Source organism: Monodon monoceros, unplaced genomic scaffold (genome assembly GCF_005190385.1).
Source record: "Monodon monoceros isolate NGI ecotype Baffin Bay Population unplaced genomic scaffold, NGI_Narwhal_1 Super_Scaffold_20, whole genome shotgun sequence".
In the NCBI taxonomy this organism is placed as follows: domain Eukaryota; kingdom Metazoa; phylum Chordata; class Mammalia; order Artiodactyla; family Monodontidae; genus Monodon; species Monodon monoceros.
In genome coordinates this window covers 113056568-113078012 of record NW_021703777.1, presented here as the reverse complement: position 1 = coordinate 113078012, position 21445 = coordinate 113056568, and the positions used below count along the sequence as shown (strand labels likewise).

General features: G+C 35.9%; 1 pseudogene; it reads right to left on the bottom strand.

The window, feature by feature from the left end:
- LOC114902456 overlaps nucleotides 1–20925 on the bottom strand; it is a 30535-nt pseudogene extending 9610 nt beyond the window's left edge.
- Nucleotides 20926–21445: the final 520 nt, after the last annotated feature.

Here is a 21445-nt window from a genome sequence, read left to right as displayed (position 1 = left end):
CTGACAAGGGCTTAATTTCCAAAATATACAAACAGCTCATACAACTCAACAACAAAAAAGCAAACAACTCAATCAAAAATGGGCAGAAGACCTAAATAGACATTTCTTCAAAGAAGAAATACAAATGGCCAATAGGCACATGAAAAGATACTCAACATTGCTAATAGAGAAATGCAATTCAAAACTACAATGAGGTACCATTTCACATGGGTCAGAATGGCAATCATTAAAAACTCTACAAATAAATGCTGGAGAGGATGTGGAGAAAAGGGAAGCTTCCTACATTGTTGGTGGGAATGCAAGTTGATACAGCCACTATGGAAAATGGGTATAGAGGTTCCTCAGAAAACTAAAAATAGAATTAACATATGATCCAGCAATCCCACTCCTGGGCATATATCCAGAGAAAACTCTAATCCAAAAAGATACATGCACCCCTATGTTCACAGCAGCACTATTCACAATAGTCAAGACATGGAAACAGTCTAAATGTCCATTGACAGATGAATGGATAAAAAAGATGTGGTACATATACACAATGGAATACTATTCAGCCATAAAAAAGAAAGAAAGAATGTCATGTGCAGCAACATGGATGCAAATAGAGATTATCATACTAAGTGAAGTAAGTCAGAAAGAGAAAGACAAATACCATATGATATCACTTATATGTGGAATCTAAAATATGACACAAATGAGCCTGTCTATAAAACAGAAACAGACTCAGGGACATAAACAGACTTGTGGTTGTCAAGGGGTAAGGGGTTGGGGAGAGATGGAGTGGGAGGTTGGAGTTAGCAGATGTAAGCTGTTATATATGGAATGGATAAACATCAAGGTCCTACTATATAGCACAGGGAACTATATTCAGTATCCTATGATAAACCATAATGGAAAAGAATATAAAAAAGAGTGTATATATAAATGAATCTCTTTGCTGTATAGCAGAAACTAACACAACATTGTAAATAAACTACTTCAATTAAAAATAAACAAACACCCCCAAAACCAAAGGTGTTAAAAAATAAGAACAATAATTGTGCCTGGTTTACAGACATTAAAAATAAAATGAGCAGGGCCAAAATTTCAAATGAATTGATTTTATTTAATGATCTTTAATAACTTGATAATTACAATAAGCATGTTTTGTTATACATAACAAGCCCCTTTTAACCATATCTGAGTTTATGTTAATGAAATGACTTCTGGAAAGCCCCTAAGGATGAGGGGTTTGCAAGCACAACCAACCACGTGATTAGAGGGGTAAAACTTTCAGTCCCACCCCTCCCCCCATCTCTGGAGAGTGCAAAAGAGCTGGATATTGAGTCCAATCACTAATAACCAATAATTTAATCAACTGTGGCTATATATTGTAGTCTCCATAAAAACCCAGCAGGACAGGTTGGAGAGCTCCTGGGTTGCTGAACACGTGAAGGTGCAGGGGGAGGTCTTGGGACCTCCAAGCCCCTTTCCACATATGTTACCCCATGCATCTCTTCTATCTGGCTGTTCTTGAGTTTTATACTTTTATCATAAACCAGTAACCTAGTAAGTAAACTCTTTCTCGTAAGTACTGGGTTCTGTGAGACACTCTAGCAAATTAATTGAACCAAGGGGAGAGTGGTGGGAACCTCTGATTTAGAGTCAGCTGCTCAGAAGCACAGATAACAACCTGGTCTTGCAACTGGCTTCTGAAGTGGGGGGAATGGGGTGATTGAGCCCTTAACCTTTAGGATCTGATGCTAACTCCAGGTAGATAGTGTCATAACTGAATTGAACTGCAGGACACCCAACTTGTGTCTCAGAATTGCTTGCTGTGAGGAAAAGCCCCTATATATTTGACCACCAGAAATGATGTACTGAGAGTAAAGGAGACACATAAGACTTTTCTTTCCAGGACACAACCATGTTAAGTTTCCCAGCTCTCTTGCAGTTATGTAGAACCAACTGAGGTCTAGCCAGTGAAGTGAACAGACCTAAAATGTACCACCTCCATCTCACCCCATCCTCTTCGCTCTTTTCCTCCCCTCACCATCTCCCAGCCAGATGCAGCAAAATCCTAATAGCCCAAGGGCAAGAAAGGATCCCAGATATCAGTGTTGCCCTGGAGGTGGCCCACTACATACCCAATAGTACCATGCTGTGAATGAAAAAGAAAGTCCTATATGTTTAATGAATGGGATTTTGGAATTGTTTAAAATAGTCAGGGTTAATTTCTTTTCCTCAATACATTTTTAAAATGCAGACATATTCCTGCCCTCTGGGAAGAATATACATCTGACTCACTTTGTTTTATTCTATTCCCACTCTTGCCTTATCCTGAATAACTTGTTTCCTCACAATTTCTTAATCTTTTCTATAGCAGTAACTTTCACTTTATTTTTCTTCAGCAAACAACACCTGAGGACACAGTCAGGATTTATTATCTCCCTGAACTGAACTACATTCTAAGCCATTAATTTGAAATCTATCTGATAACAAACTTATCTCTGCTAAATATATTTTTTCATTCACTTCAGCTTTTAAATCCCTCCATATATTTTTAGATTATCATTTGCTTCTTGGCTTTATTTTCTAAACTAAATTCGTCATCATGACTGGACTTTCAGGTCACACTCTCTTCAATTCCCTTCTCCTGCTCTTTGCTGCTTTCATATAAATACACTCCCAAACTGGATCTCTATAATCAAAAGCTTTTTCCCCATCCTGAGCTTTGCTGTAGAAAACTATATAACTCTGCCAGATGGGGCAGATTTATGGTTTCCAGTTTCTGTTGGGTCCTCAAAATTGCTTGGCAATTCCATCTCTTGTCCACTCAAATGGCTCTTGATTTGATGGCTCTGTCCTATATGATGGTGTGAGTAAGCTCTCTCCTTCAGTGTCCTCTAAGATGTGTTCTTCACATATACGCATTTGTCAATTTATAAACTGCAGTCCTGGGACTTCCCTGGTGGTCCAGTGGTTAAGACTCTGCCTTCCAATGCAGAAGGTGCGGGTTCAATCCCTGATCAGAGAACTAAGATCCCACATGCCACGGGATGTGGCCAAAAAAAAAAAAAAACCCAAAAGAAAAGAAACAACTGTAGTCCTCAAGTTGTGTTACTCTGGTATTACTCTCTTATTTCAGCTTCCACCTGCCCACACCTGCTTCCCTGGTTTATAAAGTTTCACCATACAACTACTTGTCATCCTGAAATGCCACCAGGGGAGCTATCTCCCAATTTTCTGAGGACTTCTCCTCCTTGGAGGGTCAGAATGATGCTGAGTTTTCAGTGGAGGAGAAGGGCTTCTTGCCAATCTGTTGCCATATGGAGTTACCTGAACACCCTGTCTAGAGACTCATACAGTCTTCCCATAAAACTTAGAGTTTGGGGCCCTCATTTCTCAATCTAAGATGCTCAAATTTAATCCATGGTGAGACAAAGGAAACAGACACATCAACCATCTTTTTTCTCCTTTTTCCCCAAATGCTTTCTTCAACCAAAATCTTTTTTCTATTACCGGGTATAAAGCAGACAATTTCTTGAATTTTACTGAAGGCAAAGATTATATGGGTCTGTAAACAAGTATTAATAGAGGGAGCATGCTGTCTAATCCACACTAGGAGTGATAGCATATGCTCTGTTATACTTGTCTACATTAATCACTCTCTACTTTCCTCTTAATTTAGTTTATGAATGTAGAACACTCCATCTAAGCCTTCTTAATTTTTGATGCCCACACCTATTCTGCTAACTATAGGCTAAAATTATTGCCTTTAATCTCACAAGAGAAAAATAATTCCTCCATTCATTTATTCAACAAACACTTCATCATTCATTCGACATGTAATGAAACATTATGTCGAAATAAATACTTTCAAAGCTCATCTTTTGTATCCAAGGAATAAATAGTTAAAAAATATGTAGTTAAAAACTAATTTAAACAAAATGTTAAAATTGCTGTAATAAAAGTCTCCGTAATATATTGTAATGTCACATGGAGGGAGGGAGCAATTTGATTTGGAATGTAAAACAAAGACTTCTTCAAAGAAATGATGTTACTAGGATGTGACTATATAAGGAGTGACTATCTCTCCTCTAAAGGGTTATTGGAAGCATCAAAATAATACATGTAGAATGATTTTGTCACGTGAGAAACAGTAAATATACATTTTTAACATACAGATGTGTATATGTGAGTTTATGTGTTACCATAATAAGACGTTTGTTCTTGGCCTCATTTTCACTGAAAAAAAAAATTGGGTCCATCTGTTCTCACTACTATGGATTATCGAAGCAAATCTGTGAGTGGCTATCTTTTATTTAAGTTTTGCTATATACCTATTTTGACATTCTATCCAAGGTCTGATTCTCTTCCTCTTCTTGACTTTAAATTTTAATAATTACTTTACTTGCAAATATTTACAGAGCGATTATTTGTGTGAAAATACTATGCTGTAGATTATGGGTGAGCACGCCAAAGGGGATTATATTGATGATTAAGGTTTGATCTTGGCCCTCAAACTAGTTTCCTCAGAGAATAAGGAAATACTGAATATGATACAGATCATCCTCTGTTTTCAGATATGGAGCATGAATGTGTATAGCTTCCTATTTTTTTTCTTTTACTCTTAAATACACATTTTAAAAGTTATATCTCAGTTGAAAGGTAATAATTTTTTCTTGTTTGGGGAGTGTATTTAAGGTCACATACAGGTGAAATCTCTTAAAACCCATTACACCGGTATGAACTTTTTTAAAAAAAATTATTGAAGTATGACTGACATGAAAAAGCTATACAAATTTAATGTATACAAATTGCTGAGTTTGAGGAATGAAACCATCACCATCACAGGGGATGAAAAATAATTTTCCCTCTACCCTCTGAGTTCTTAGCTGAGACCTCTGTAATAAAAGAGATTAACAAGAGAAAAACAAAAAGCAGTTTATTAACATGTATGCCTCATGTATGTGCATATATGTGTGGGAGATATCCAGGGGAAAATGAGTAATTCAAAGAGGCAGCTTAGAATCAGGATTAAATAACATTTTCACAGGGAAAGGGGAGAGAAGATGAGGCATCTTAGAGGAGAGTAAAAGAGTTTTTAGGAAAGATGAATGGACCCTCAGAAGAATAAATGGGAGGTATGATTGTTTGTGACAAAGTTTGTCTGGCTGTGGTGTCCACTTCTAGTCTCCTCTCCTGTGATAAGAGTAAATCTTCCCTGGTTGACGAAACTCCCAGGGAGGAGATTTATGACAACTGAGTTCTTTTAGAGGATCTGTCTTTAGGCTGATAAGGAGGGTTCAGTGAAAGCTCTCCCTGCATTTGATGTCTTTCAAGTACCTACAGCTCAAAATAATCAATCTCCTAAAGCAGCATATTTTGGGTTGGCATGTCCTAAACTCCTACAGTCATATTTTGGGGTGGTACATTCTGCTACCCTTCGCTACAATCAAGGCCATAAATATATCCAGCACCTCACAAAGTTTCCTCCTGCCCTTCTTTTATTATTATCATTATATTTTTGTGTGTGGTAAGACACTTAACAAAAGATTGCCTCCTAGCAAGTTTTAAGTATACAATACAGTATTGTTAGCTACAGGCACTATGCTGTAGAGCAGATCTCGAGAACTTATTTATCTTGCCTAACTGAAACTTTGCACCCTTTGACCATCATGTCATTTCTCTCTCTCCAAGCCCCCTAACAACAAACATTCTACTCTCTGCTTCTATGAGTATTACTATTTTAGATTCCACATACAAGTGAGATGATGCAGTATTTGTCTTTCTGTGTCTGGTTTATTTTCCACCTAGTATATCATCCGCCGAGTTCATTCACATTGTTGCAAATTGCTGATTTCCTTCTTTTTTTTTTAAGTTTGAATGATATTCCATTGTATATATATACCAGATTTTCTTTATTCATTCATCCATTGATAGATATTTAGCTTGTTTCCGTATCTTGGCTATTGTGAGTAACTAATGGTGCAATGAACATAAGAGTGCAGGTATCTCTTTGAGATCCTGATGATAATTCCCTTGGATATAGGCCCAGAAATGGGATTGCTGAATCACACAGCAGTGCTATTTTTAATTTTTTGAGGACCCTCCATACTGTGTTCCAAAATGGCTGTGCCAATTTGTATCCCCTCCAACAGTGCACCAGAGTTCCCTACGGTCCACATCCTCACCAACATTTATCTTTTTAAATTTTTAATAATAGCAATTCTAAGAGGTCTGAGGTGATATCTCACTGTTGTTTTGGTTTGCATTTCTCTGATGATTAGTAATAGTGACCACATTTTCATAAACCTATGGCCATTTGTATCTCTTCTTTAAAGAAATGTCTATTCAATTGCTCATTTTTTAATGTGGTTATTTTTTTCTTATTGAGTTATAGGAGTTTCTTAAATATTTTGGATATTAACTCATTATTGGACATATGATTTGCAAATATTTTCTCCCATTCCTTAGGAAATGTGTTATTTCCTTAGTTTATTTTTGTTTCTGTTGCCTGTGCTTTTGGTGTCCTATAAAAAAATTCATTGCCAAGACCAATGTAAAAGGTATTTTTCCTTATTTTTTCTTCTAGGAGTTTTACAATTTAAGGCCTTATATTTAGGTCTTTAATTTATTTTAAGTTGATTTTTGTATATGGTATAAGATAAGGGTCCAATTTCATTCTTTTGAATATGGATATCCAGTATTTACTGAAGAAGCTATCTTTTCTGCATTTTGTATCCTTGGCGCCTTTGTTAAAGATCAGTTGACTGTACGTGTGTGGGTTTATTTGGGGGTTATTCATTCTGTTCCATTGGTCTATGTGTTTGTTTATATGCCAGTACTATACTGCTTTGATTACTATAGGTTTGTAATACAAATAGAAATCAGAAAATGTGATGCCTCCAGCTTTTTTCTTCTTTCACAAGATTGCTTTGGCTGTTTTGAGTCATTGTGGTTCCATATGATTTTTAGGATTATTTTTCCTACCTTTGTGAAAAATGCTATTGGAATTTTGACAGGGATTTTATTAAATCTGTATAGCACTTTGGATACTATGGGCATTTTAACAATATTAATTCCTCCAATCCATGAACACACACTATTTTTCCATTCACTTGTGTCTTCTTCAATTTCTTTCCTTAATGCCTTGTAGTTATCAGTGTACAAGTCTTTTACCTCCTTGGTTAAATTAATTCCTAAGCATTTTATTCTTTTTGATGTTACTGTAAAAATGATTGTTTTCTTAATTTTTTTCTGGATAGTTTATTGTTAGTGTATAGAAATGCAACTGATACTTGAATGTTGCTTTTGTATCCTGAAACTTCACTGAAATTAATATTACGGAAGGAAAGAAAATAATAGAACTGCATTTGGTAAAAGATGCTGATAGATGGAAAAATTTCCAGTGACACTACCAAGGTCTCAGCTCTCAACTTTTCCTCCCTGACCCCTTGCTAAACCCAAATTGGCCAACCAATGGCTATTCACTCACTTATTCAACAAATATTCAATTATTCATCATGGCTTTTACAGCCCCAGTCTTAATTATGCTGCATCCAGTCTTGTGATTAACACAACCTCAGTTTCTACATACCGTCCAAGAATTTCAACAGTGAACACTTTTCAGAACTAAGCCATACCAAACTCTAGTGTCCTTCTCCAATCTATCCTATAAATTTTTAACCTTCCTGCTCTCACAGAGGAGCCTTTTATAGCTGTTCTCACATTGCAAAGATATAATAAAAATTACAGTTAATGGCTTTGGTTGTTTTTCTCCTTCTACAACTCTAATTTTAGCACATTTTCTGAAAACATAACTAATTTGGAATTAATGGAATTTTTCTTTTTAATTTCCTAACAAAATGTAATATTGAAAAACAGTATATACTGAAAAACAGAACAGTAATTCCTTGGCATCCATGGGGGACTGGTTACACTCCCCCCTCAAATTTCCCCCCAAGGCCTCCATACCAAACCCCGGAATGTGTGCCTTTCTTAGTCAGTTCTGTGTTCGTGATTCAACCAACTGTGACAAGATCTGCAGTTGGCTGAATCTCTGGTTGCCAAATGGCTGATTTGGAGGGCCAGAGCATCCACTGTATATTGAAAATTGCTATTTTATTCAATTTGACACTTCTAGATTATGCCTTATTTGATTGAGTAGATAACATAGTGACACTATATTTACTTTTACTTATTAAATATGTTTAATTAAGAATTTATTTATGTGCTTGTTGTTCTGTAAAATCAAATATAGTGCTACTTCTATTTCTCTAAAAAATCTTCATGAGCAAAATAAGGTTTTCCTTCTTAAGAAGAAAACTAATACAATGCTTTGGTGATATATTTATGATTCCTGTTCACTAATGTGTTACAACAGTCGTGCACATGCACACACTCACACATACTTTCATCTACGTTGGTAAATAATTATACCAATAGGAATTCTGTATTTACAGCAATTTCCTTCTTGATTTTAACTAGTTATTATTTTCTGTAGTGATGAGACAAAGCAATAGTAAACCAGTCACAATACATTATTTTTAAACCTGTCAAGATTCATGGATATAGAGCCATAATATATTTCTCACAAAAATTCTGCCTTTTGGATATCAGGAGATTTTTTTGGTTCAGGTAAGATAACACTGATTTTGTAATAGCAGTGTGTGTGTTCGTGTGTGTATGTGTGTGTGTGTGTATGTGTGTGAATCTATGTTAAAATACCTTTTAACTTAAATGTCAAATTCAGCTTAGCACTGGAAGTGCAGTCTATGCTTGTTTGAGGAGTGGCTGTCTGCTTGTCTCTTGTCCTGTCCATTTGCCAGCTTCTGTGTAGTGACTATTTTAGGCCAAAGGGTCACAGAACTCCATATCAAAAGTGGCTCCATAAAAGTGGAAGAAAATGTGAGACAATCTATTAATTTTTTTGGTGATTGGATTTTACACTTTGAATTATTTAAGGATATTTTTGCCACTTTCCTTACTGATGAATCAATAAATCAGAAATCCATTCAGGGTTAGGCTTGAAAAGAGAAATTGAAATCCATCAGGGTAGTCATTTCCATACAAAGCTGTATATTTTAGCCTTGCGCTATAGTTGTACTGGAAGTGTTTGTTCTGTTATTTGCAAAAGCAAATTTTTATTCTCATGTATTTCTTGTTTTGGAATTTTCTCATTGACTATCCATTTAGATAAAATTTTATGTATGTTTGTATGTATCTAGCATCTATCTATTTCTAGCCAGAAAGGATTTGATGATTAGGATTCTTGGACTCGATTTTCAGGTGATGAGAAAGGTCTAAGATTCATTCACCAAAGCATATCCTCCAGGATTGTTGAGGACGTCGGGTGGTCAGCAGCTGCATCCAGCAGTAGTGGCAGCATCTAGTTGCTCCAGCTGTGTCCACGGCGACACTGTAGCCTGACTGCTCCTTGCATTATAATCTTGGTGCAGTAGTGAAAGCTTAGTATCACTGTCTTTCTTTCTGTTTACCTAATTTTCTAACCTTCCTGTCAGCCTTATGAGCTAATCAGTAGCTTTCCAACATTTTCTTTTTATTTGAGTTAGAGCTTATTTCTCATGCTTGAAATGACAAAGCCTGCACTTAAAAAATTTGTAACTGCATTCTCAGGTGCAAGCTAAATTAAGTTGCTATATTTTCCTCCTGAAATAATTATGGTCTTTATAAAATGACTATAATTTTAGTCAGTTTCACTGTTTTATCCTTAAAGTCTATTTTGTTTGATAGTAACACAGCTACAACCACTTTTTACTTTTGTTTAATTTAGAATTTGCATCGTATAACTTTTTCCATTCTTAACATTCTTCATGCCTGCGTCCTTCCGTTTTAGATGTGTCTCTTGTAAACCACATAGAGTTAGTTAATGATGCAGGTTCCAACCTTACAATAGATCCACATTCATTCCTGGTGAAGTGGGCAATGCTGTAGATCATGAACCTCTTTATATTTGAAATCCAATAGCAAGCCCTGGAGAGAAAATCATGTCAGCTGCCATCATCATAAACTGCTTTTCACTAGTAGCAATATATGTGATCCTTGCAGCAACATTACTTAAATTATTTAATGCATGCATAATTGTCTCCATTTTATTTTTGAGTACCGGTAAATCAATTTCCCAAGGAGACACAAGAAGAAAAACAAGAGTTCAAATTCATAGCTTGTGATTTTACGATGCATCCTTTTTTAAAAGTATTATATCATTTTCATGCATAGATTGAGATTATATTAATTGTCCGGCTTCATGCAGTCTCTTTTGAATCATGCATTTACTTTTTCACACTTCTATCTTCATATGCCCTTTGATATATGATTCCAATTAGCACATTTTGTCTGGGAAGCAAATGCTTAAATTTGAAGGGAGGGGAGATACAGGGAGGTGACATTTTAAAGAATATCCCTAAAAAAAACCCCAGTATTCTGTGCACTAAAATGTGTGTGTGTGTGCGTGTGCGTGTGTGTATGTGTGTGTATTTGCATACTATTCGCCGGACTTTGTTCTATAGGTTTTTACATGCATTGATTCATTAAATCCCCATAGCAACCATATGAAGTAGTAATACAGCAGTGATTTGTATTATTCTTATTTTGTAGGTGTGGGAACTGAGGCAGAGAGATTAAGGGTCTCTTCCAAGGCTTTATAGCTAATAAGTGGAAGAGCTGGGTTTTAACCTGAGGCTTGCTTCTTCAAAGTCTGTGCCTTTAACCACTACTCTGAATGGCTTTTTATCTCACAGGGGATTTTGAATAGAAAGTGTTTTTGTAAGATATTTGTTTTGAAAAATAGATTAATGATTTGGGAGAACAAAACTGGTTTCCAAAGCATCCCTAAAGAAACAAAGACTGATTTATATTAAACTCCCTAAGTCTTTATTTTTCTAGTCTATATGTTCTAATAATATACTTATTAGACTAAAGATAGCACACTATTTATGAAATATGATTAAGCTAGTTAACATGTCTTATCTCAAGACACCATGTTTAAACCTATAGCTAACAGGAATCCTTTACCTCCCTTTTGTAATCAATAATTTTGAATATTAGAAATAAAAACAATATCATTTTTCCACAAATATGAATGCACTGGGCATTTACCATTCAACATGTAATTGTTCTGAACTCTAGGGATATAGCAGTGACCAAAACAATCAATAAAATCTGTAATCTAAAGGGACTGCATACTAGAATGGGCACAGAGACTGTGAACAAATAAAGAATACAATATATATCATATATTGGATGGTTGCTACTATGAAGCCAAATAAAGTAAGCAGTGTAGATGGTACTAAAGGATGGCAGTGGAGTTGAAATTTTAAGTTTGAGGTAATCAGGGAAAGAGAACGTAACATTAGAAAATCAACATAAAGAGGTAAGGGATAAATGTCCATGTATTTGGAGGGAGAATTCCAGGCAGAGGCACTCCCAAGGCAACATTCCTAATGTGGGCAGGTGCCTCATGTTTTCACGGGTATTAGGAAAATTGATCAGTCATATGCAGAGGAAGTATGTGCATCTTTTCTCTCTTTCCAAGAATAGTAAATTGTCGATATCATGGACGTAAAGAATAATGAGCATTTTCATTCTTTTAAAAATAAGAATACTTAAGACACAAGTTCCTTAATGCTATTATATATAAATATGGGTTTTTAAAAATGAAACGTGATGAATATTTTAGGTGTGTCAGTTAACTGGGATTTCTCACAAAAGCTGATTGCTTAAATAGACACAAAATACATTATTTTTTACATTTTTTCCAGCCATTCATATTACACTTATTTTGCACATTTTTCAAATATAGTTATTTCTTTCCATAACATCTATTTTTCTTGTCATATAATATACATTTAAATCACCAAATAATAACAGCAAAAAGAAAAATAAATTAAAAAATGAAAACAGTTTAAGAGATTTCTGTGATAACATTAAGCATGCAAACATTTGCAATATAGGGGTCCCAGAAGGAGAAGAGAGAGAGAAGGGATTGAAAATATATTTGAGGAAAGTATGGCTGAAAACGTCACAAACCTGAAAAAGGAAACATATAGCAAGGTACAGAAAGCACAGAGCATCCCAAATAAGATAAACCTCTAAAAACCACACCAAGAAATATCATAAAATTTCAAAAGTTAAAAAGAAAATTCTAAAGGCAGTAAGAGAACAATAAAGAGTCATATACAAAAGAAATCTCCATTAGGCTGTCAACTGATTTATCTGAAGAAGCATTTTAGGCTGGAAGGGAGTGGAATGACATATTCAAAGTGCTGAAAGGGAAAAACCTACAATCTAGGATACTCTACCTAGTAAGATTATTATTTAGAATCAAAGGAGAGATAACATCATATATGAACACCACAATAACCAAAAACCAAAAACCTATACTAGATAAACAAAAACTAAAAAGAAAGGAACACAAGCATACTACTAAAGAAAATCATCAAACCACAAGGGAGGAAACAAAAAGAAGAAAAAATAAACAGAGAAAAGCTACAAAAATAACCAGAAAACAAGAAATAAAATGGCAATAAAAACATACCTATCAATAATTACTTTAAATGTCAATTAACTAAATGATCCAATCAAAAGACAGAGAGTGGATGATTGGATTTTAAATACCCAATACTTTCTACATGCTACTTCAAGGGAATCACTTTGGAGCTAAAGACACACAGACTAAAACTAAGGGAATGAAAAAAGATATTTCATGTAAATGGAAATGATAAGAAAGAGGGGGTAACAATACTCATATCAGACAAGATAGCCTTTAAAAAAAAGGCTGTAACAAGAGACAATGAAGGGTGTTATATAATGATAAAGGATACAAGAGATAATCAATACAAGAGGAGGAGACAAAAATTGTTAACATATATGCACCAAATATTAGGAGCACCAAAATATATAAAGCAAATACAAACAGACATAAAGAGAGAAACTGACAACACGACAATACAATAATAGTAGGAGACTTTAACACCACACTTACATCAATGGAGAGACCATCCAGACAGAAATTAAACAAGAAAACAGTGGTCTTAAATGACACAATAGCCCAGTTGAACTCAATAGTTATCTACAGAACATTACATCCAAAAAGAGAAAAATACACATTCTTTTCAAGTGCACATGAAATGTTCTCCAAGACAGAACACACGTTAGGCCACAGGACAAGTCTCAACACATTTAAGAGGATAGAAATTTTATCAAGGACTTTTCCCAGCCAAAATGGTATGTAACTAGAAATCATTTCTAGGAAGAAAAACAGGAAAAAACAGATACATGGATACTAAACAACATGTTACTAAAAAAAAAAAAAAACAATGGGTTAATGATGATATCAAAGAGGAAATCAGAAAATACCTTGAGAAAAATGAAAATGGAAACACAACTTTCCAACATGTATGGGATGTGGCAAAAGCAATTCTAGGAAGGGAGTTCATAATAATATAGGTCTCCCTCAAGAAACAAGTAAAAACTCAAATAAGCAACCTAGCCTACCACTTAAAAGAATTAGGAAAAGAAGAACAAACAAAGCCCATAGTAAGCAGAAGGAAGGAAATAATATAGAACAGAGAGAAAATAAATAAAATAGAGATCAAAAAATAATAGAAAAGGTAAATGAACACAAGAGCTGATTTTTTGAAAAGATAAACAAAATTAATAAACCATTAGCAGGCTAACCAAGATGGAAAGAGAGTACCAAAATAAAAAAAATATAAGAAACAAAAGAAGAGGAATAACAACCATTACCACAGAGATACAAAAAGTCAAAAGAGAATACTATGAACAGTTATACACCAACAAAGTGAACACCCAAAAGAAATGGACAAATTTCTAGAAACATACAACCTGCCAAGAATGAATCAAGAAGAAAAAGACAATTTGAACAGATCATACACTAGTAGTGAAATTGAATTTGTAATTAAAAAAACTTCCAGTCAACAAAATCCAGGACTGTATGGCTTCACAGGGGAATTCTACCAAACACATAAAGAAAAGTTAATACCTATCCTTATCAAACTATGCCAAAAAATTGAAAAGGACGTAACATTCCCAAATTCATTCTGCAAGGCCACCATTACCCTTCACCAAAACCAGACAAAAAGTACAAAGAGAGAAAATTATAGGCCAATATTTAAAAATTTTTTTTTGAATTTTATTTATTTTTTATACAGCAGGTTCTTATTAGTTATCTATTTTATACATATTAGTGTATATATGTCAATCCCAACTCCCAATTCATCCCAGGCCAATATTTTTGATGAATATACATGCAAAAAATCCTCAAAAATATTAGCAAACAGAATCCAATGATAAATTAAAAGGATCATACACCATGATCAAGTTAGATTTATTCCAGGGATGCAAGGATAGTTCAATATTTGCAAATTAATCAATGTGATACACCACATTAACAAAAGGACAGAGAAAAAACACATGATCATCTCAGTAGATGAAGAAAAATCATTTGACAAAATTCAACATCCATTCATGATAAAAAAAAAAAAAAACCTCTCACCAAAGTGGGTATAGAGGGAACATACCTCAACATAACACAGGGCATTTAAAACAAACCTACAACCAATATAATACTCAACGGTGAAAAGCTGAAAGCCTTTCCTCTAAATTCAGGAACAAGACAGGATTGATTACTTTTGACATGTCTATTTAACATAATATTGGAATCTTAGCCACAGCAATCAGACACGATAAAGAAATAAAAGACATCCAAATGGGAAAGGAAGAAGTAAAACTGTCACTATTTGCAGATGACACTTTATATAGAAAACCGTAAAGTCTCCACTGAAAAATGTATTAGAAATTAATTAATGAATTCAGTAAAATTGCAGGATACAAGATTAATATGCAGAATCTCTTGCTTCTCTATATTCTAATAATGAAATATTAGAAAAAGAAAGTAAAAAATGCGTTTAAAATTGCATCAAAAAATAAAATACCTAGGAATAAACTTAACAAAAGAGGTAAAAGACCCATAATCTGAGCACTATAAAACACTAATGAAAGAAACTGAAGTTGATAAAAAGAAATGGAAATTTACCCTGTGCTCTTGAATTGGAAGATGTAACACTGTTAACATGTCCATACTACCCAAAGCAATGTATGATTTAATGCAATCCCTATCAAAATACCCATGACATTTTTCACAGAACTAGAACAAATAATCCTAAAATTTATATGGAAACAGAAAAGACACTGAATTGCAAAAGCAATCTTGGGAAAAAAGAACAAATATGGAGATACAACCTCCCCAGACTTCAGACTATACTACAAAGCTACAGTAATCAAAACAGCATGTACTGGCACAAGACAAACATATAGATCAATGGAACAGAATACAGAGCCCAGAAATAAACCCACATAAATAAGGTCAATTAATATGACAAAGGAGACAAGATATACAACGGGGTAAAGACAGTCTTGTCAATAAGTGGTGCTTGGAAAACTGGATAGCCACATGTTAAAGAATGAGATTAGAACTTTTCCTCACACCATATATAAAAATAAACTCAAAATAGATTAAAAACCTAAATGTAAGACCAGAAACCATAAAACTCCTAGAAGAGAACATAGGCAGAACACCCTTTGGCATAAATCGTAGCAGTATATATTTTTGGATTTGTCTCCTAAGGTAAAAGGAACAAAAGCAAAAATAAAGAAATGGAACCTAATTAAAATTGAAAGCTTTTGTACAGCAAAGGAAACCATTGACAAAACAAAAAGTCAACCTAGGGAATGGGAGAAAATATTTACAAACAATGAGACTGACAAAGAGTTAATATCCAAAATACACAAACAGCTCATATAAGTCAATCTCAAAAAAACCCAAATAACCCAATCAAAAAGTGGGCAAAGGCCTGAATAGATATTTTTCAAAAGAAGTTATATAGGTGGGTAATACTCACGTTAAAAGGTGTTCAACATCATTAATTATTAGGGAAATGCAAATCAAAATAACAATTAGATATCACCTCACACCTGTCAGAATAGCTACCATCAAAATGTCTACAAATTACAATTATTGATGAGGATATGGAGAAAAGGGAACCCTTGTACACTGATGACAGGAATGTAAATTGCTGCAGCCAATATGAAAAACAGTATGGAGGTTCCTCAAAATACTAAAAATAGAAATAACATATGATCTAATAATTCCACTCCTGAGTATATACCCAGAAAAAACAAACAAACAAAATAATAATAATTCAAAAAGATACATACACCTCAACGTTCACAGCATTCCTATTTACAAAAGCCAAGGTGTGGAAGCACCCAAGTATTCATCAATAGACAAACAGATAAAGAAGATGTGGTATGTATGTATGTGTGTGTATACACACACACACACACACACACACACACACACATATATATAGAGAGAGAATGGAATGTTACTCAGCCATACAAAAAAATGAAATTCTGCCATTTGCAGCAACATGGATGGACCTAGAGAATATTATGCTTAGTGAAATAAGTCAGACAGAGAAAGACAAATACTGTATGATATCACTTATATGTGGAATATAAAAAGTAAAAACAATGAATGTATATAGCAAAACATAAACAGACTCAGAGATATAGAAAACAAGCTATTGGCTACCAGTGAGGAGAGGGAAGGGGGAGGGGCAAGATTGGGGTATGTGATTAAGAGATACAAACTACTATGTAAAATAGATAAACAACAAGGATATATTATACAGTACTGGGAATTATAGCCATTATCTTGAAATAACTTTTAATAGATTATAATCCTAAAAATACTGAATCACTCGTTGTACACCTGAAACTAATATAATATTGTAAATCAATTATACTTTATATAAATACATAAATACATGAGTATTTAACACAAGTAAATATAAATCTTGGAGATATTTTAAAAAGATTATTGCTTTACTCTGGATACACATTTACAATATATTTTGAAATTCAGTTTAATTTGGTAATTTGTGTATCCAATGCAGTCTATTACAGAAGCTGTATAGAATCAGTACCATGAGCTTGTAAGGCTATATATAAGCTTGTTCTCTATTTTTTTAATCTTCTTTAATAAAGTTGATGCTAATTCTTAAATTTCTTGTAAATTATTTGCAAGTACTTTCCTGGGGGAAGTATTCTATAAGTCCAAAATGTATTGACCACACAGTTTTGATTTAGGTATTTTGAACACATGATTTATAAAGTTTTATAGAAATGTTGGTGAAAGGTACCTACTAGCTAAATTAAAGTTTTCCATTCTACCTTGAAATGGTATTTCTTATTATCACAGGGAAGAAAGTTTCTTTGACAAGGACTGGTTGGCTTTACTGCTTTTCTGAAACTTCTACCTAGAGTGGTTTGATGACGGCGAGATTAAAGTTGATCAAATATCAGGCTGTTTCACAGAATTCCACAAAAGTTATGGTTGTACTAAAGTATAACCAAGAATGGAGAGAAGAGGACAGATTCAGGCATTAGTAACAAGATAGTCTTAGTAGGACTTCGTGTTTCCACATATGTATAGTTTGAGAGAAGGTATGTCGAGGGTTTATCATCATTCAGCTTTCTGCTTCAGCAGCTTTGGAGATATTAGTGCCATCCTCTGAGATAGAAAACACAGGAGAAGTTTGTTGGGTAAAATAAATTTAGTCTTGAATATATCACATTTGAGATGCCCCTGAGCTATAAAAATATAGGTAACTGAGAGCAGGTAAATATAGGTTTAGAGATGGGAAGGAGGTTCTCAGATGGGAGATTTTTGTGGGGACTCATCAAGATACAGATAGATGATAATTAAAGACACAGTGGTAAGAAATCTCTAAGGAAGAATATGTATATACTTTTTCTCTGACTTTACATACATAGAAAGGTCAAGTCCTGTTAAGACTATTTTTTACTAGTGTCTGAATCTGTCTTATTCTCTCCATTCTCAGTGATATTACATTATTACAGACGACCATAACTCTTTTGTGGAGCTCAATGAAACAACCTGGTATTTGACCAACTTTAACCTGACTCTCACCAAACTGTTTTCCAAAATACAGCCAATGATATTTTTTTATTTTATTTTATTTTTATTTATTTATTTTTTTGCGCAGGCCTCTCACCGTTGTGGCCTCTCCCATTGTGGAGCACAGGCTCCGGATGCGCAGGCTCAGCGGCCATGGCTCACGGGCCCAGCCGCTCCGCGGCATGTGGGCATGTGGGATCCTCCCGGACTGGGGCATGAACCCGTGTCCCCTGCATCAGCAGGCGGACTCTCAATGACTGCACCACCAGGGAAGCCCAATGATATTTTTTTAAATACAGATGTTATCATGTAATTCTCTTGCTAAAAGAGTTGGTCATGCACTGCCTTCTTTTCTAGAAAACTCTCAGCAACTCTTCAAAGTATCTAGTTTCTTACTATTCTTTAATTCATAGCATAGACATGAGTTCTTTGAAGACTTTCTTAAACCAAAGAAGCCTGGTTTAGTTTTCCCAAACACACTGCCTATCACCATGCATTTTAACTCCTTGATAACTATTCATTCTCTAGTAGGTTATAAACACTAAGGGAAGGAACTGTCCTTTTAACGTTTATATGCAAGGCTGAGCATAGTGTTGGATTCAATAAATACTTAATATTTGCTGAGGTGAATTACTCTTTTATAGCAGACATAGTTAACAAAAATATATGACTTGAGTCCTATTTTGAATCAGGCAACACACTAGGTACTATAGAAATGTTGGCTATATAGTGCAGTGTTAAGTTGCCACCCTCACGTTGTTTATGGTTTAATGTTGGCCACACAAGGTATAAACTCATGGGAAATAATGAAAGATAAGCTGTTCACCTATTGTCAAATACGTATATTGGGAATGATTTTTGTATGAGGTCATAGGAACACAAACTAATAATTCTATAATGCTTCTCTCTAAACCTCAATTAAGCCTCCTTTCTGGGTTGTCAAGAGTGTCATTTCCATGATAAATGACAATCAGGCATCCAATTTGAAAAACAAGAAAGCATTTTATGAATAAAGACATTCATTTACGTTCGGTTATATAATGCATGTTGAATTTCTCTCATGTGCTCTGTACTGTGCTAAATGTTGGAGACAAATAGCCACTAGGCTTGAATAGTTTACAAGGTAATGAGAGAAAAAGACAGGCTAATATATAATTTAAAACAATATGGAGATTTTACTGATAGCCATATGCAGAGGGTAAAAGTCAGAATCAGGACTAGCTTGAATCTCCATGCATCTCTGATATATTAGGGGAAATGGGTGGTATTATAATGATTAAACTGAATGAAATGTCCAGATTTCATCATTTTAATAATATCACTGATGGCATAATGCATATTTTAATCCATATTTTTAATGCATATTTTCTGATATTTTCAAGCATAAAAATTTCCAAGTCATAACACTATATCTCTATGACTTGGTAAAACATACATATATCAAAAGTTGCAGTGAAAATAGAGGAATTACTATTTTTAATTTTTTGTGGATATTTTTATCTCATAAATATTTATGGTGTAGATTATTCCTTCAGCAATGCCTTATATGGCATTTGAATTTTATATTTTTTCTTTTCTTTCTCAATCTTTTTTAAGCTAAGTGAATGTTAACCAGAAATTAAATATCGAATGGGGCTAGGAGCCTAGATGGCAGAGGAGTGGGATGGTGTGGAGTTCACCTCTCCCCATGAATGCATCAAGAATACATTTACAGGGCTTCCCTGGTGGCGCAGTGGTTGAGAGTCTGCCTGCCGATGCAGGGGACGCAGGTTCGTGCCCCGGTCCGGGAAGATCCCACATGCCGCGGAGCGGATGGGCCCGTGAGCCATGGCCGCTGAGCCTGCACGTCCGGAGCCTGTGCTCCGCAGGTGGAGAGGCCACAACAGTGAGAGGCCCACGTACCGCAAAAAAAAAAAAAAAAAAAAAAGAATACATTTACAAATGGAACAATTCTCACAGAGCACCTGCTGAACACTAACAGAGGACCTTGTATAAGGAAGATGAGAGGAAACAGGATGGGCCCTCTGCCCCTGAAGGGGGGAACTGAAGGAGAGGAGAGATTCCCATATCAAGGGAAGCCCCCTCACTGGTGGGGAAATCAGTTGGGACAGAAGGGGAGCTTCAAGGGCTATTGGAGGAGGGCGCAGCAACCAGTCTGTGGCCAGCAGGACCGAGTGAGACCTATACAGATGGTCCATGCCACAGCCCCGTGGGCCCCAGCCTGAGACATGTGTCCTCCGGTGTGGACAGGTGTTGGGTGTTGGAAGGTGGGTTTTGGAGAGCAAACCTGCGGAGAGGACTGATGTTGGCTGAGAGGAGACAGCCTGAGGGGATGGGAGTGAGGAAATCCACAACCAGGAATGCTCGTGGAGGAAACTTGGACCACCACAGAAGCGAAGCATCATTGCTGAGTGATGCGCAAGGGGCAGGAACAAAGGAGAAGCTTGTCGGGTAAAATAAATTGAGTCTTGAATATATTAAATTTGAGATGTCTCTGAGCTATGAAAATACAGGTAACTGAGACCTGGTAAATACAGGTCTTGAGATGGGAAGGAAGATCTCAGATGGAGATTTCTGTGGGGAGTCATCAAGGTACAGAGAGATGGTAACTGAAGACACAGTTAGAAGATACTAACTAACTAACTAACTGAAGACAGAGTAAGAAATCTCTAAGGAAGAATATGTATATACTTTTTCTCCAACTTTACATACATAGAAAGACCAAATCCTGTTCTTACTAGTGTCTGAATCTCCCCACATGCTGGCCCTTGCCTCTCTGGACATTAGGAAGGGTTCCCCCATGCGACCCATCCCCAAAGGGGCTCCCTCGACCCCAGCGGCCGCTGACCTCTCCCCTGCACCCTGTCCCAGCCTCCACGGGCAATCTCGGCGACCCTGGCCACAGCCACCTCCATGCCCCCTCCTGGCCAGGCGGACTCATGTGCTCTGGGACAGCCTTGGGAGCAGACCTCTGTGGGTGGCCTACACGCAGAGGTGGGGCTGAAACCACAGCTGAGCCCCAGGGGCCACGCAACTAAGGAAGAAAAGCCGCAATCTCTCCTTGCAACTGCGCAAACCACAAACTGACACCACCGCGACTGGCTTTGTAAACCCATCACCTAGAGGACATCTGAACGGACGATGCGTGCTCCTGCAGCCAAGGTGAGTCTAGCTGTAGCAGCTGTAGACTTTGTGGGCACATACACTTGGGGGTTGGGCCAGGCCAGAGTCTGAGCTGCCCCCATAGTGCCTACAGTGGGTCCAGATCCATGAGTACTGCCATCCCAGGACCTGACTTCAGTGGATCTACGCTGGTGACCTGGTGAAAACAATGCCTGAGAGACACCAGGGCCAATTGCCCGCTTACCCATGGTTAAAGTGCGGTTGAGAGCAGCGCCAACAACAGTGTAATCTGAGAGCTCACACAGTGGGTGA